Source organism: Puma concolor, chromosome D1 (genome assembly GCF_028749965.1).
Source record: "Puma concolor isolate L17-30 chromosome D1, mPumCon1.1.hap2, whole genome shotgun sequence".
NCBI classification, from domain to species: Eukaryota; Metazoa; Chordata; class Mammalia; order Carnivora; family Felidae; genus Puma; species Puma concolor.
Genome location: NC_141676.1, coordinates 99,603,909 through 99,615,941, shown reverse-complemented (window position 1 = coordinate 99,615,941; position 12,033 = coordinate 99,603,909). Strand labels below are relative to the sequence as shown.

The following is a 12,033-nucleotide window of genomic DNA, read 5'->3' as shown; positions in this document are numbered from 1 at the left end:
AAAAAAAAAAAAAAAAGAAACCCACGCTTAAGAGCAGCTGGGTGGCCTGGAGCAGGTCATCAGACAATCTGAGCCTCAGCGCCCTCAACCAATCCCTCGGGAGGTGTTGCAGGTAGGTAGGTAACTTTCAAATTCGGTGACATACAACACACACTTATCATCATCCCACAGTTCTTGGGGGCAGAAGCCCGACTGGGGTCTCACGGGGCTAAAATCAAGGTGTCGGTGGGACTGCATTCCTCTCTGGAGGCTCAGGAGAGGGGCTGTTCTGCTTCTGGAGGCCTCTCCATTTCCTTGACTTCGTGGCTCCTACTCCCCATCTTCAAAGCCGGAAGTGGCCAGTGAAGTCTCCCTTGTGCTCTGTCACTCTGAGTCCAACTCTCCTGGCCCCCTCTTTTACTAACAGGGACCCTTGTGATCGTGTTGGGCCCACCCAGATAATCCAGGATAATCTCTCCATCTCAAGATCCTTAGCCTAATCATCTCTGCAGAGTCTCTTTTGCCATGGAAGGGAGTATATTCACGAGGAAGAGGAGGGAGACACTTGGGGAGCATTATTCTATGTACTGTATACCCGGTGGATCTCAATCAATATCTCCTCATTTCCTCTCCGTAGGCATGTTATCGCACCCCTATGAGACTATTCCTACATCCTTAATTTAAAGATCATGGTGGGGGTTAATAGGGATCAACGGGGTGTGTGGGGGGGATTGCAGACGGGCATAGAGAAGGAGAGGCTAGTCCTATGGACTTATTTTTTTTTTTAATTTTTAAAAGTTTATTTATTTATTTTGCAAAGGGGGAAAGGGCAGAGAGAGAGGGAGGGAGAGAATCCCAATCAGTTTCTTCGCTGTCAGTGCAGAGCCCACGTCGGGGCTTGAACTCACCAACTGCAAGATCATGACCTGAGCCGAAATCAAGAGTTGGACACTTGACCAGCTGAGTCCAGGTGCCCCAGTCCCACGGACTTAGTGATCTCCCGTTATGGTCCCCACTCCAGATTCCGTGCCCTGTGTGTTCTCCTCTGAAGGAAGCCCTTCTCCTTGCCTTCCTGGGTGCTAAGTTTTCTGGGGATACCTCTGTAGGAGAACCCCGAGTTGCCCTTGAGAATGGGATAGAGAGGGGAGGGCTTCTGAGCCTGTTGTGGAGAGGGGAGAGAGGAGGGAGTGCTAAGCCCATTTCTTACCCACCGTTTGCCCGGAGCGTGACTTCTTGGTGTTGGATATTCGAGAAGGGACGGGCATCAAGATAGAGAGTGAAGAACGGCTGCAAATGGACGGGGTTCTGTGAGATATGCAGGCACTTGGGATTCAGTTGACGGTCATCGCAGGACCAGGATCAGAAACCGGGCCTGTCGCAGCCAGACTGCTGGTAATTTCCCTTATTTATGCTCTTTAACTTCCGGTGAAGTTCCTTATGAAAAGGCCACCTGGGTCAGTTGTGTTGAGGAGAAGAAAAGGAAGGGGTTGTGCTTGAGAAATGCTTGGGGGGTGGGAGAAGGCCCCAAGTTGGTGGGGCAGCAGGGGTGGATGTGGGGACCTCCAAGAGGAGGCAAGGCATTCAGGGGCATCACCTCCTCCAGGAAGCCCTGCCTGGGCTGGGTTGAGAACCCTCGACTTGTTTTGCTGCTCCATTGTAATGATCTGGTTAGGGGTCCATACACCATGCTGGACTAAGCCCCTAGGGGATGGGGGCCCTGCCCTGTTCTTCCTGAATCCCAGAATCCCGCTGTCAATCACCGCTCACTGAGGCAAGGGACCAAGGCAGGAGCAAGTGACTGCCCACCCCCATCACACCAGCCCCGTCGGCAAGTCTGTCCTGGCAAAGAAGCCCGGTCAAGACGGGGGCCGAGTCTCCCTAACGCTCTGCAGACCAAGTCCAGCCTTTCTTTTTCTTTTTAAATTTTTTTTAATGTTTATTTATTTTTGAGATAGAGAGAAACAGAGCATGAACAGGGGAGGGTCAGAGAGAGGGAGACACAGAATCTGAAACAGGCTCCGGGCTCCGAGCTGTCAGCACAGAGCCCGACACGGGGCTCAAACTCACGGACCATGAGATCACGACCTGAGCCGAAGTCGGACGCTTAACCGACTAAGCCACCCAGGCGCCCCAAGTCCAGCCTTTCTCTGGCCAATTATATACTAAGAACAGAAGCTGCTTGAAATGTTTTCACTCGGCTTGACAACCATGGTGTGAGTTCTGGCCACGAAGACAGATTTGAGATCAGTTCTCTAGTCTGTTAGAATTCTCTGACAGACCTTGGGCAAGTCACTTTCCTCTCGTGGACTTCCTTCTCTCTCCCGCCCCCCTCAGTTTCTCCAGGGGTAACTGACAAGTAAAATTGGAAGATATTTAAAGTGTACATCATGGTGATTTGATATGTGTATACATCGGGCCAGGATCCCCCCATCTAGTTAATTTTTGCAAATGCATCTCTTGTTTGTTTGAAATGTGAGAACATTTCAGTTCTACTCGCTTAGCAAGTTTCACTGATGCGATACACGGTGCTCTCAACTATGGTCACCATGCCATACGTTCGATCTTCACATCTCACTCACCGTATAGCTGAAAGTTTGCATCCTTTTACCAACGTCTCCCTATTTCTCCCCAGCCCCAACTTCTACTCTTTGTTTCTATATTTGACCTTTTTAAATTTTTTAATGTTTTATTTATTTTTGAGAGAGAGAGAGAGAGAGAGAGAGCAGGGGGAAGGGCAGAGAGAGAGGGAGAGAGAGAGAGAACGAGGATCCAAAGCAGGCTCTGCTCTGACAACAGAGAACTCGATGCGGGACTCAAACTCACGAACCTCAAGATCATGACCTGAGCTGAAGTTGGTGCTTACCTGATGGAGCCACCCAGGCACCCCTCTATGTTTGACCTTTTTTTTGTTGAAAAAATTTTAAAACGTTTATTTACTTTTGAGAGACAGAGCACAAGGGGGGAAGGGGCAGAGAGAGAGAGGGAGACACAGAATCTGAAGCGGGCTCCAGGCTCTGAGCTGTCAGCACAGAGCCTGACGTGGGGCTCGAACTCACGGACCGTGAGATCATGACCTGAGAGGAAGTCAGATGCTTCACCGACTGAGCCACTCAGGTGCCCCTGCTTAATAATTATTTTGATCTCGAGGCACTTGAGAAACAGCAGATGCAGGAAGGGCTCTCTGACCTCCCCTCTCTACCTAAAAGCCGGTCCCAACGTTTCCCGGGAGAAAGATGCCCTCCTTGTACTAGGAAGAAGAGAACATTCTCATCACCAGAAACTGAGAGTCAACACCGAGAGGGTTCTATGCAGACAGACTCCCCAAAGTAACTCTGATCTCCCATCACTAATCACTGTGCCACAGTTACTGGCCCTGGTCTAAGCACGTCCATCTTGTCACGTCCCCACAATTTATCATTCTTTATTTAAAAAGGATATGAACTTGGGGCGCCTGGGTGGCTCCGTTGGTTAAGTGCCCGACTTTGGCTCAGGTCATGATCTCATGGCTCGTGGGTTTGAGCCCCGTGTTGGACTCTGCACTGACAGCTCAGAGCCTGGAGCCTTCAGATTTTGTGTGTGTGTGTGTGTGTGTGTGTGTGTGTGTGTGTGTCTGCACCTCCTCTGCTTGTTCTCTCTCTCTCTCAAAAATAAATAAGTAAACACTTAAAAAATAACAAAAAATAAAAAGGACATAGGGGCACCTGGGTGGCTCAGTCAGTTAAGCATCCAACTTCGGCTCAGGTCATGATCTCACAGTTTTTGAGTTCGAGCCCCACGTCAGGCTCCATGCTGACAGCTCAGAGCCTGGAGCCTGCTTCGGTTTCTGTTTCTCCTTCTCTCTCTGCCCCTCTCTCCCCCTCTCAAAAATGAATAAACATTAAAAAAATTTTTTAAATGATAAAAACAAAAAGGATATACACTCTGGAACCTAATGGTTTCTTTGGGTCTTCATTTTCCTTTTGAAGATTCTTGTGTACAAGTACAAATATTAAATAAGGTGTGTATGCTTTTTTCCCGTTTTTTTTTTTTTTTCCATGTCTTATGTCAATTTAATTCTTAGGCCCAGCCATGGAACCTAAGAGGGTAGAAGGAAGTTTTTCCTCCTCTGCATCATATCCATCACGCCCCAAAGTTTCTTCCTGCCCATTGGGAATCCCTCCTTCCTGCTCCTCCCCTCTTTAAAGCCTGTGGTTCTAAAGTGAGTAGACGGCTTCCATTCTCAACGTTTATTTATTTATTTATTTATTTATTTATTTATTTTTGGGACAGAGAGAGAGACAGAGCATGAGCGGGGGAGGGGCAGAGAGAGAGGGAGACACAGAGTCGGAAACAGGCTCCAGGCTCCGAGCCGTCAGCCCAGAGCCCGACGCGGGGCTCGAACTCCCGGACCGTGAGATCGTGACCTGGCTGAAGTCGGACGCTTAACCGACTGCGCCACCCAGGCGCCCCTAGACGGCTTCCATTCTGATGGCAGGAATGAGGGTTTACAAACTGAGAGGGTTCCCTTCTCGGACTAGGGAGAAGAGGTGTATACAGCCAGGTAGTTTCTCTGCAGGGCTGGCGCGGTGGGGGTTTGGGGAGAGGGCTGGAGAGGTGGCGTAATTGGCAGGGCTGGGAGCTCTGTCAGGTGACAATGTCACGGGTGCTGATAAAGATGAAAATTTTACTGCATAAGAAAGGCCCCTTCTCCCCTTCACCCAGGTGCATGGACCTGGAGGACAAAGAATGGGAGAAGAAAGGAGGGATTGGTGCTGAGCCTCAGTGGAGCAAGGAAAAAGGGACCTGAGAAGAGGAGGAGGGTGTATCCAGCAGAGACAGGTGGAAATAGGGTTTTCTGGACCCAAGGGTGGGCCGGGGCAGAATAGAAAGTAGAATTCTCCTGGCAAAGGTGGGGCTGTCAGCTCTGGTTCCTTCTATTCAAGTTGGTTTAAAAAAAGAAAAAACAGGGGCGCCTAGGTGGCTCAGTCGGTTAAGCGGCCGACTTCGGCTCAGGTTACGATCTCGTGGTCCGTGAGTTCGAGCCCCGCATCGGGCTCTGTGCTGACAGCTCAGAGCCTGGAGCCTGTTTCTGATTCTGTGTCTCCCTCTCTCTCTGCCCCTCCCCTGTTCATGCTCTGTCTCTCTCTGTCTCAAAAATAAATAAACGTTAAAAAAAAATTTTTAAAAAAAGAAAAAACATATATTAAGCACCTACTATGTTCCACAATATGGATGGACCTGGAAGGTATTGTGCTAAATGCAGTAAGTCAGGCAAGACAAATACCGTACGAGCTCTCTTACAGGTGTAAACCAAAAAGCAATAAACGACAAACAACAATCCAGAAATCTCAACTCATGGATACAGCGGACAGATTGGTGTGGTGGTTGCGAAAGGTAGGGGGAGGGGGTGGGGGAAATAGGTGAACTGTTTTTTTTTTTTTAAATCTATTTTAAATAAATTTGAATTAAATTTAAAATTGAATAAAAAATTCCTAAAAAGCAGATTTGGGACCTGTTCACCTCCCACTCACCCCACTCCTTACCTCCTGATTTGGAATTTTAGAGGGGCCATGCGTGATTCTAGAATCCCAACTTAATAAGTATCCAGGTATCTCTTTTTTAATGTAAACCCTTAATTAAAGAATGCATGCATAAACGTGCAAAGTCATAAATGTGCAACTTGGTGAACACAGCACGTCTGGAAACGGAACCTCACCAGCCCCTAGAAGTCCCCTTTGCCCTATTCCAGCCTCCCCGCTCCCTCCACCAAGGGTAAGCACCAATCTGGCTTCTAGCTAAACTAAATTTGCCCTTACCTTTCCGACTTCCCAGAAATGAGACCATAAATATGTACTCATTTGCGTCTGGCACAATTTCCCCGAGCAGTAGGTGAATCTGGGTAAAGGCTTTCTTCCCTCTGCACTACTTTAGAGATTGATTTCTATTGCCTATGGCCGTCACTCGTTCGTTCTTATTGATGTCTCGCATTCCTTTGTATGATTATGCACGATTTATTTATCCGTCCTTCTGTTGATGGGCATGTGGATTGTTTTCAGGCGTGCTGTTGCGAACGGTGCTGCTGTGAACATTCTCGTACGAGACTTTGGCGCCCGTCTGCACACACTTCCGCTGGCGTGGACTGCTAGGCCAGCGTGCGTGCTTGTGCTCAGCCTCTGGAAATAGTGCCCGTGGCAGCAGCTCCCAGGATGGTCCCATTGATCCCTGCTTCTCAGTGTTCACGCTTGTTCTGGACCGAGCGTTTGGGTCCCACCCAAATTCGTATGTTGAAGCCTTAGGGCTTCCAGGGGTGGCTGTATTCGGAGACGGGGCCTCTGTGGAAGTAACGAAGATTAACTGACGTCCTAAGAGGGGGGCCCTGATCTGATAGGATCGGTGTCCTTATAAGAAGAGATCAGGGAACTAGCCTGCTCTCTCTTATTTGCTTTATCGTGTGTACTCTCTCACCACGCTGCCCCACTCCACGCACACACACACACACACACACACACACACAACGCTTTTCTGAACCTTGAGAGTAAGTTGTGTACATGATGACCTTTTACTCCCAAATGATTCCGTCTGTATTTCTTAGGAACATTCCCGTCCATGATCACCCTGCAGCTACCAACTTCAGTCTGCTTGACGTTGCCATAATACTTCTATCTACCTTACTATCTGTATTTCCATTTTTGAAGTTGATCTAATAATGCCCTTTGTGGCGTCTTCCCTCTTCCAGTACAGAATCCTGTCTAGAGTCAGGCATTGTTCTTACTGTCACGTCTTTTCAGTTTCTTTCAATCAGGAACATTTCCATGGCCTTTCTTTGTCTTTTATGACATTGACATTTTGAACAATACAGTCCCTCCCCCTCTTCCCTCTCAGATGGAACGTTCCTCATTTTGTTTGTCTGATACTTTCTTATGATTAGAGGAAATATTGCTTTGCTGGCTGGCACCCCGTGCGAGTGGTCGCCGGGTCTTGCATCCGGGGCCACACAGTTTCTCTCTGCTCCTCGTTAAGGATGCTAATTTTGATCACCTACCTGGTCCAGGTGGGGTTCAGTGATATTTTTTCCCTGAAACTGATAAGCGACCTGTGAGGACATTATACTGTGAGCAGGAACCCTCTTTTTGAAGGTAGCTTAATTCAATGTAGTCTAACTTACTGGCTTTTTCCTTTATAGTGGATGTCTTTTGTGTCCAGTCAAAAAAAAAATTTTTTTTTTTTTTTTTTTGCCTAGCTCAGAGTCTAAAGGTATTTTTCTAGTTTCTCCTAAAAGCTTTATTATTACTAGACCTCCGACATTTAGATCTGTGATCCATCTGGAATGGAGGTTTTTTTGTGCCTGATGTAAGCTAGCGGTCAAGACGTGGAAATCCAAGTAATCCAGATGTTTTTATTTACTTGTTTATTCTTTTTTTTTTAATGTTTCGTTCATTTTTAATGTTTTGAGGGAGACAGAGTGTAAGTGGGGGGAGGGACCGAGAGAGAGAGGGAGACACAGAATCTGAGGCAGGCTCCAGGCTCCGAGCTGTCAGCACAGAGCCCAACGCGGGGCTCGAACTCACGGACCGCGAGATCATGACCTGGGCAAAAATCGGGCACGTAACTGACTGAGCCACCCAGGCGCTCCAATCCAGATGTTTTTATTAATAATTTTTAGTTCCACAAGAAATGCATGACTATGTACCCTCCCCCTAAAAAATTACAGATAATGCTAACATCCTCTTTCCCCCACCCTCCCTAAATCTTTTCCCTGCTCCAGAGCAGGGACCATGAAAGTAACCCTTGTTATCAGTTTATTACATCCGTCTGGAGTCTTTTCCCTAAGAAATAAAATACCTGTTAATTACACACTATTTTCTTCTTTCCTCCCATAGCTCACCTTGTATGAATCATTCTGCAACTCGCTTTTTTTCACTCAGCAACGTGTCTTGGATGTCTTTCTGCGTCAACATGTCCAGATCTCCACGATGCTTTTAAACGGCTGCGCTGGATTATATGCTATATATGACACATGTCATAAGCTGTCAAAGTACAGCCTGTCTAGTCATGGGATTGGTTCGTCATGGATTTTTAAGTCGGCCATAATACTTTGTTTTGCTTCCACGATTTTTATTCATACCGTGTCTGTATCATACTCTATTTTTATTCCTACTGGATTCAAAGTCTACAAAGTACTCATCGAGTAGTGCTGCCCTGAAAATTGAGGCATCCCAAAGGGGCGCTGCTGTCCCAACCCCCCTAAGAAGTAGATGAGGTTAGACCTGGGGTCTGGAAGGCACTGGGCTCGTCCCGGATTCAGGACAAGCGAAAGCGCTCAGGCAGGGTCTGGTGACCGGCCCGGGCTCGTACACGGCAGACCCCCCAGGCCTGCTCCTGGGGCCGCCCTGTTCTCTCCCTGCTTCACCTGCCTTCAGAGCTGGACTCTGACACAGGCCACCGTGCGGGTGTCTGTGGGGGTCTGCTCCCTTCCCACCCCTGATGCCCGGGGGTCTCCCCTGCTCTCCCCCTACACCTGGGCTCTAGAGCCCTCCCTCCTCTGAACGTCCATTTGTCGAAAATCCTCTGCCTTCCAGGATGGCCTTGCGGGACAGGTGCGAACACATTTCGAATGTAGAGAAGCTCCATAGCCGTTAAATCACATGTTGGGTAAAATAATCAAAGAATCTTCCCCAAATTTGTCAACGGCGGCGCTGGGCCTAGCGGTTCCGTAATGACTCCCACTTGATGACAGATCTCGAGAAAATGCGTTTTGGAAGCAATCAGTATATGCTGAATAGAATCCTATTTTACAAGCGTTTTATCTACTCTTAAGGACATGGGAGATGAGGAAAACAGATAAGCCTCTCTATTAATATTGATTAGACCATTATATATCTGAAAAAGAGATTTTAGTCGGAGATGATTGCACCTTACCAGTACAGCCTCCCTTCTTGAATGGAGTCATTTAATCTGCCGCTCAGCGCTGGGGGGGTGGGGGGAGGGAGGGGCACGCAGGCTTTGCTCCCTCACGCTGGGCACAGGAGGCAGGACAGGGACGCTGGTGAGAGGGCCGCGAGGGCAGTTGCACACTTTCTTACCAATCCCACAAGGGCCCGATAAGAGGAAGATAAAAACAGCAGCGGCAGGAAGGATCGAGGTCAGCCTTCAGCAACAACGGTTCCGTTTTTTGGTTTTTTTCTCTAGAAGAGTCCAGAAGTTGGAGCTAGAACACCTTCTTTTCCCGAATAGCTTTAAGAATAAAGACAATCACCACAGGTTAGAAATGGGTCTTTTACTATGGACTACACGAGGAGCCTGATAAACACGACGTCACTACGTCACCAGTAATCAGGTTTAAACAATGAAATATTACTTAAAATTTTTTTCAGTATTTATTTTAGAGAGAGAGAGAGAGAGCAGGGGAGGAGCAGAGAGAGAGAGGGAGACACAGAATCTGAAGCAGGCTCCAGGCTCTGAGCTGTCGGCACAGAGCCTGACTCAGGGCTCAAACTCACCAGCCGTGAGATCATGACCTGAGCCGAAGTCAGATGCTTAACCAACTGAGCCACCCAGGCGCCCCCAGTGAAATATTATTTTTGCCGTCATGTTAGCAAAGATTCCTATTTTGCAAAAAAGGGCATAATTCTCAGTGTTGGTGAGGATGTGGTGACCTCCGCTTTCATGCATTACTGGTGGAAGGGTAGGAGAGTACGACCTTTTTGGAAGACGACATGATGATATTTATACAGAGACCAACTTTCTGTTAAGCACTGGGTTAGGAACTGGGTGGATAGTAGTGAGTGAAATTAAGTCCTTGCCTTCACAGAGCGTACCGTTTAGTGCAGGGAAAGTGAAAACTAATAAGTAAAAAATACAATTAAATACAGTAAGACCTTGGATTGCCAGTAACTTGTTCTGCGAGTGTTCTGTAAGGCAAGCAAAAATGTATAATAAATTTTAACTTGATAAAGGAGCGACGTGTGGCTCTACGAGTAGTACATGGCACTGAATGTCACATGACCACCACTGAGCCAATGGTTCTTGAAATTTACTTTGATGTACAAGTGCTTTGGACGACAAGCGTGTTTCCAGAATGAACTATGCTCGCAAACCAAAGCTTTACTGCATTTACACACGTGAAGGACCTTGAAGGAAATCAAAAGGGAGCTGGAGACAAAGGAGGGGAGGTTAGTGAAGTCATTTCCAAGGAGGCAGAGCCGGGCTGAGTCACGGTTGGTAAGAAGACGTGAGCCATCAGAAGAGGGACTTCATGTGCAAAGGTCCTGTGGTGGGAGAGATCTTTGATGAACCGAGAAGAGACCAGACAGGACATGGTGGGAAGGGCAGCTGGAGAAGTAATGCCCACAAAGCATGAGGGGAGTCCTGTTTTCAGGGGAGGTGATACCACCTGCCATTACTGTTTCACGAAGAGGTTCTGGCCGCCATGACAATGGTTTGGGTTGAGTAAAAGGAAGCAGGAAGGACACTTAGGAGCTTCTGGAAGCAGTGTGGGTGGTAGGTCGTGGTGCTATTCCGAGCGCCTTGGCAGGGGGGTGGGTATCAGACCTCACAAAGTTTAAACGCTGTGGACCAGCAGTGCCCCATGGGAATTCATCCCAAGGAAATAATCAGATGCGCACAGAGATTTACATACAAATAAGTTCATTATGATTTTAGTTTCAAAGACAAAACACTGGAAACAGCATAAATGCCCCCCACGAGAGGTTAAGTGGTGGTACATCCACATAAGGGCAGCCACGCAGCTATGAAAATCACTGTTTGAGAAGAATATTTAATGTGCAAAAAAAAAAAAAAATCAGTATACAAAACAATGTATGTTAAGGTGCCGTTTTTTTTTGGTTTTGTTTTTTTTTTATTTTTTTTAACGTTTATTTATTTTTGAGACAGAGAGAGACAGAGCATGAATGGGGGAGGGTCAGAGAGAGGGAGACACAGAATCTGAAACAGGCTCCAGGCTCTGAGCGGTCAGCACAGAGCCCGACGCGGGGCTCGAACTCACGGAGTGTGAGATCGTGACCTGAGCCGAAGTCGGCCGCTTAACCGACAGAACCACCCAGGCGCCCCAAGGTGCCGGTTTTTAAACAAACTGTCATTTATCTTTCTTTCCATCTAAAATAAGCGTCTAACCTCTACAGACGACTCTCTGGGTGACCTATGAGTGAGTTTAATTTTTTTCTACCTTTCAGTGTAATGTCTTATAATAAGCATATACGTGTACGGTTTAAAACGCACAAACAATATTTGGAAATGAAAAGGTAAGTCTTTCAAAGAGGCGCAGGCAAGTGTGCGAATTTGAAAGGGAGGGCTGTGGGTTGGGGCAGTGCTAAGCGGCGCCTTCAGCGAAGGGTGAGTGCAAACCCAAGTGACCTGTGCGGCATTCAACCACTGCCCCCTCGTCACCTGGGCACCCCCCCCGTCCCTGAAGGTGCCCTCCTAAAGCCTGCTCAACTCTTCCGTCATCCGCCTCCTTGCGGATTTCCTGAAGGTCTCACTCGTCCAGCCATAATGCACAGCCTTCCCGGGGTCAGGTCCTCTGGGGGCTGAAGCCGCGTCCCATCCTGAGATGCTCCCTTCTCCCCCTCCCGTCCCCCTCCCCTCTACCCCAGTCTTCTCTGCCTCCCTAACCCGCTCCACCTTCCTCAACAGAGGCTGTGAGCCTGTCTTCCAGGAGTGTGGACTCTGGGTTGGAATCCTGACTCTAGCTCTTTGCTGCTTGGTTCTGTGCCCTCAGCTGTAAATGGGGATTATCCCAGGACCTACTTGACAGAGCTGAGGAGACTGAGTGACTGAAAATATGTCTAACCTTGAGAACGGTGCCTGTCACACAGTCGGCACTATATAACTATCATCTTTCCAGTTAATCAGGCCCCAAACTTAAGAATCATTCGGGATTCCTCCTTCCCCTCATTCTAGCATTTTGAGCCACCGGCAAATGCAGAGTCGGTCTGTTTCCCAACCCCCGCACCGCTGCCCCAGCCCAGGTATATGCCCCGCTAGGACGACTGCAGTAGCCTCGCTGTGGTCTCCCTGCCTCCGTTCTTGTCCGCCTCCAGCCCAGCATCCTCTCAC

The 12,033-nt window shown here is 48.1% G+C and overlaps 1 long non-coding RNA gene across 2 annotated transcripts; it reads left to right on the top strand.

Annotated features, from left to right (window-relative positions):
* The first annotated feature begins 15 nt into the window (after positions 1 to 15).
* Positions 16 to 9,207, top strand: LOC147576923 (uncharacterized). 2 transcript variants are annotated; one of them, XR_015241296.1, is made up of 3 exons: positions 16 to 112; positions 4,040 to 4,177; positions 7,839 to 9,207. It is a non-coding gene; the product is annotated as an uncharacterized LOC147576923 (long non-coding RNA). The 2 variants fall into 2 exon arrangements; XR_015241295.1 differs by lacking the exon at positions 7,839 to 9,207 and adding an exon at positions 6,015 to 7,812.
* Positions 9,208 to 12,033: the final 2,826 nt, after the last annotated feature.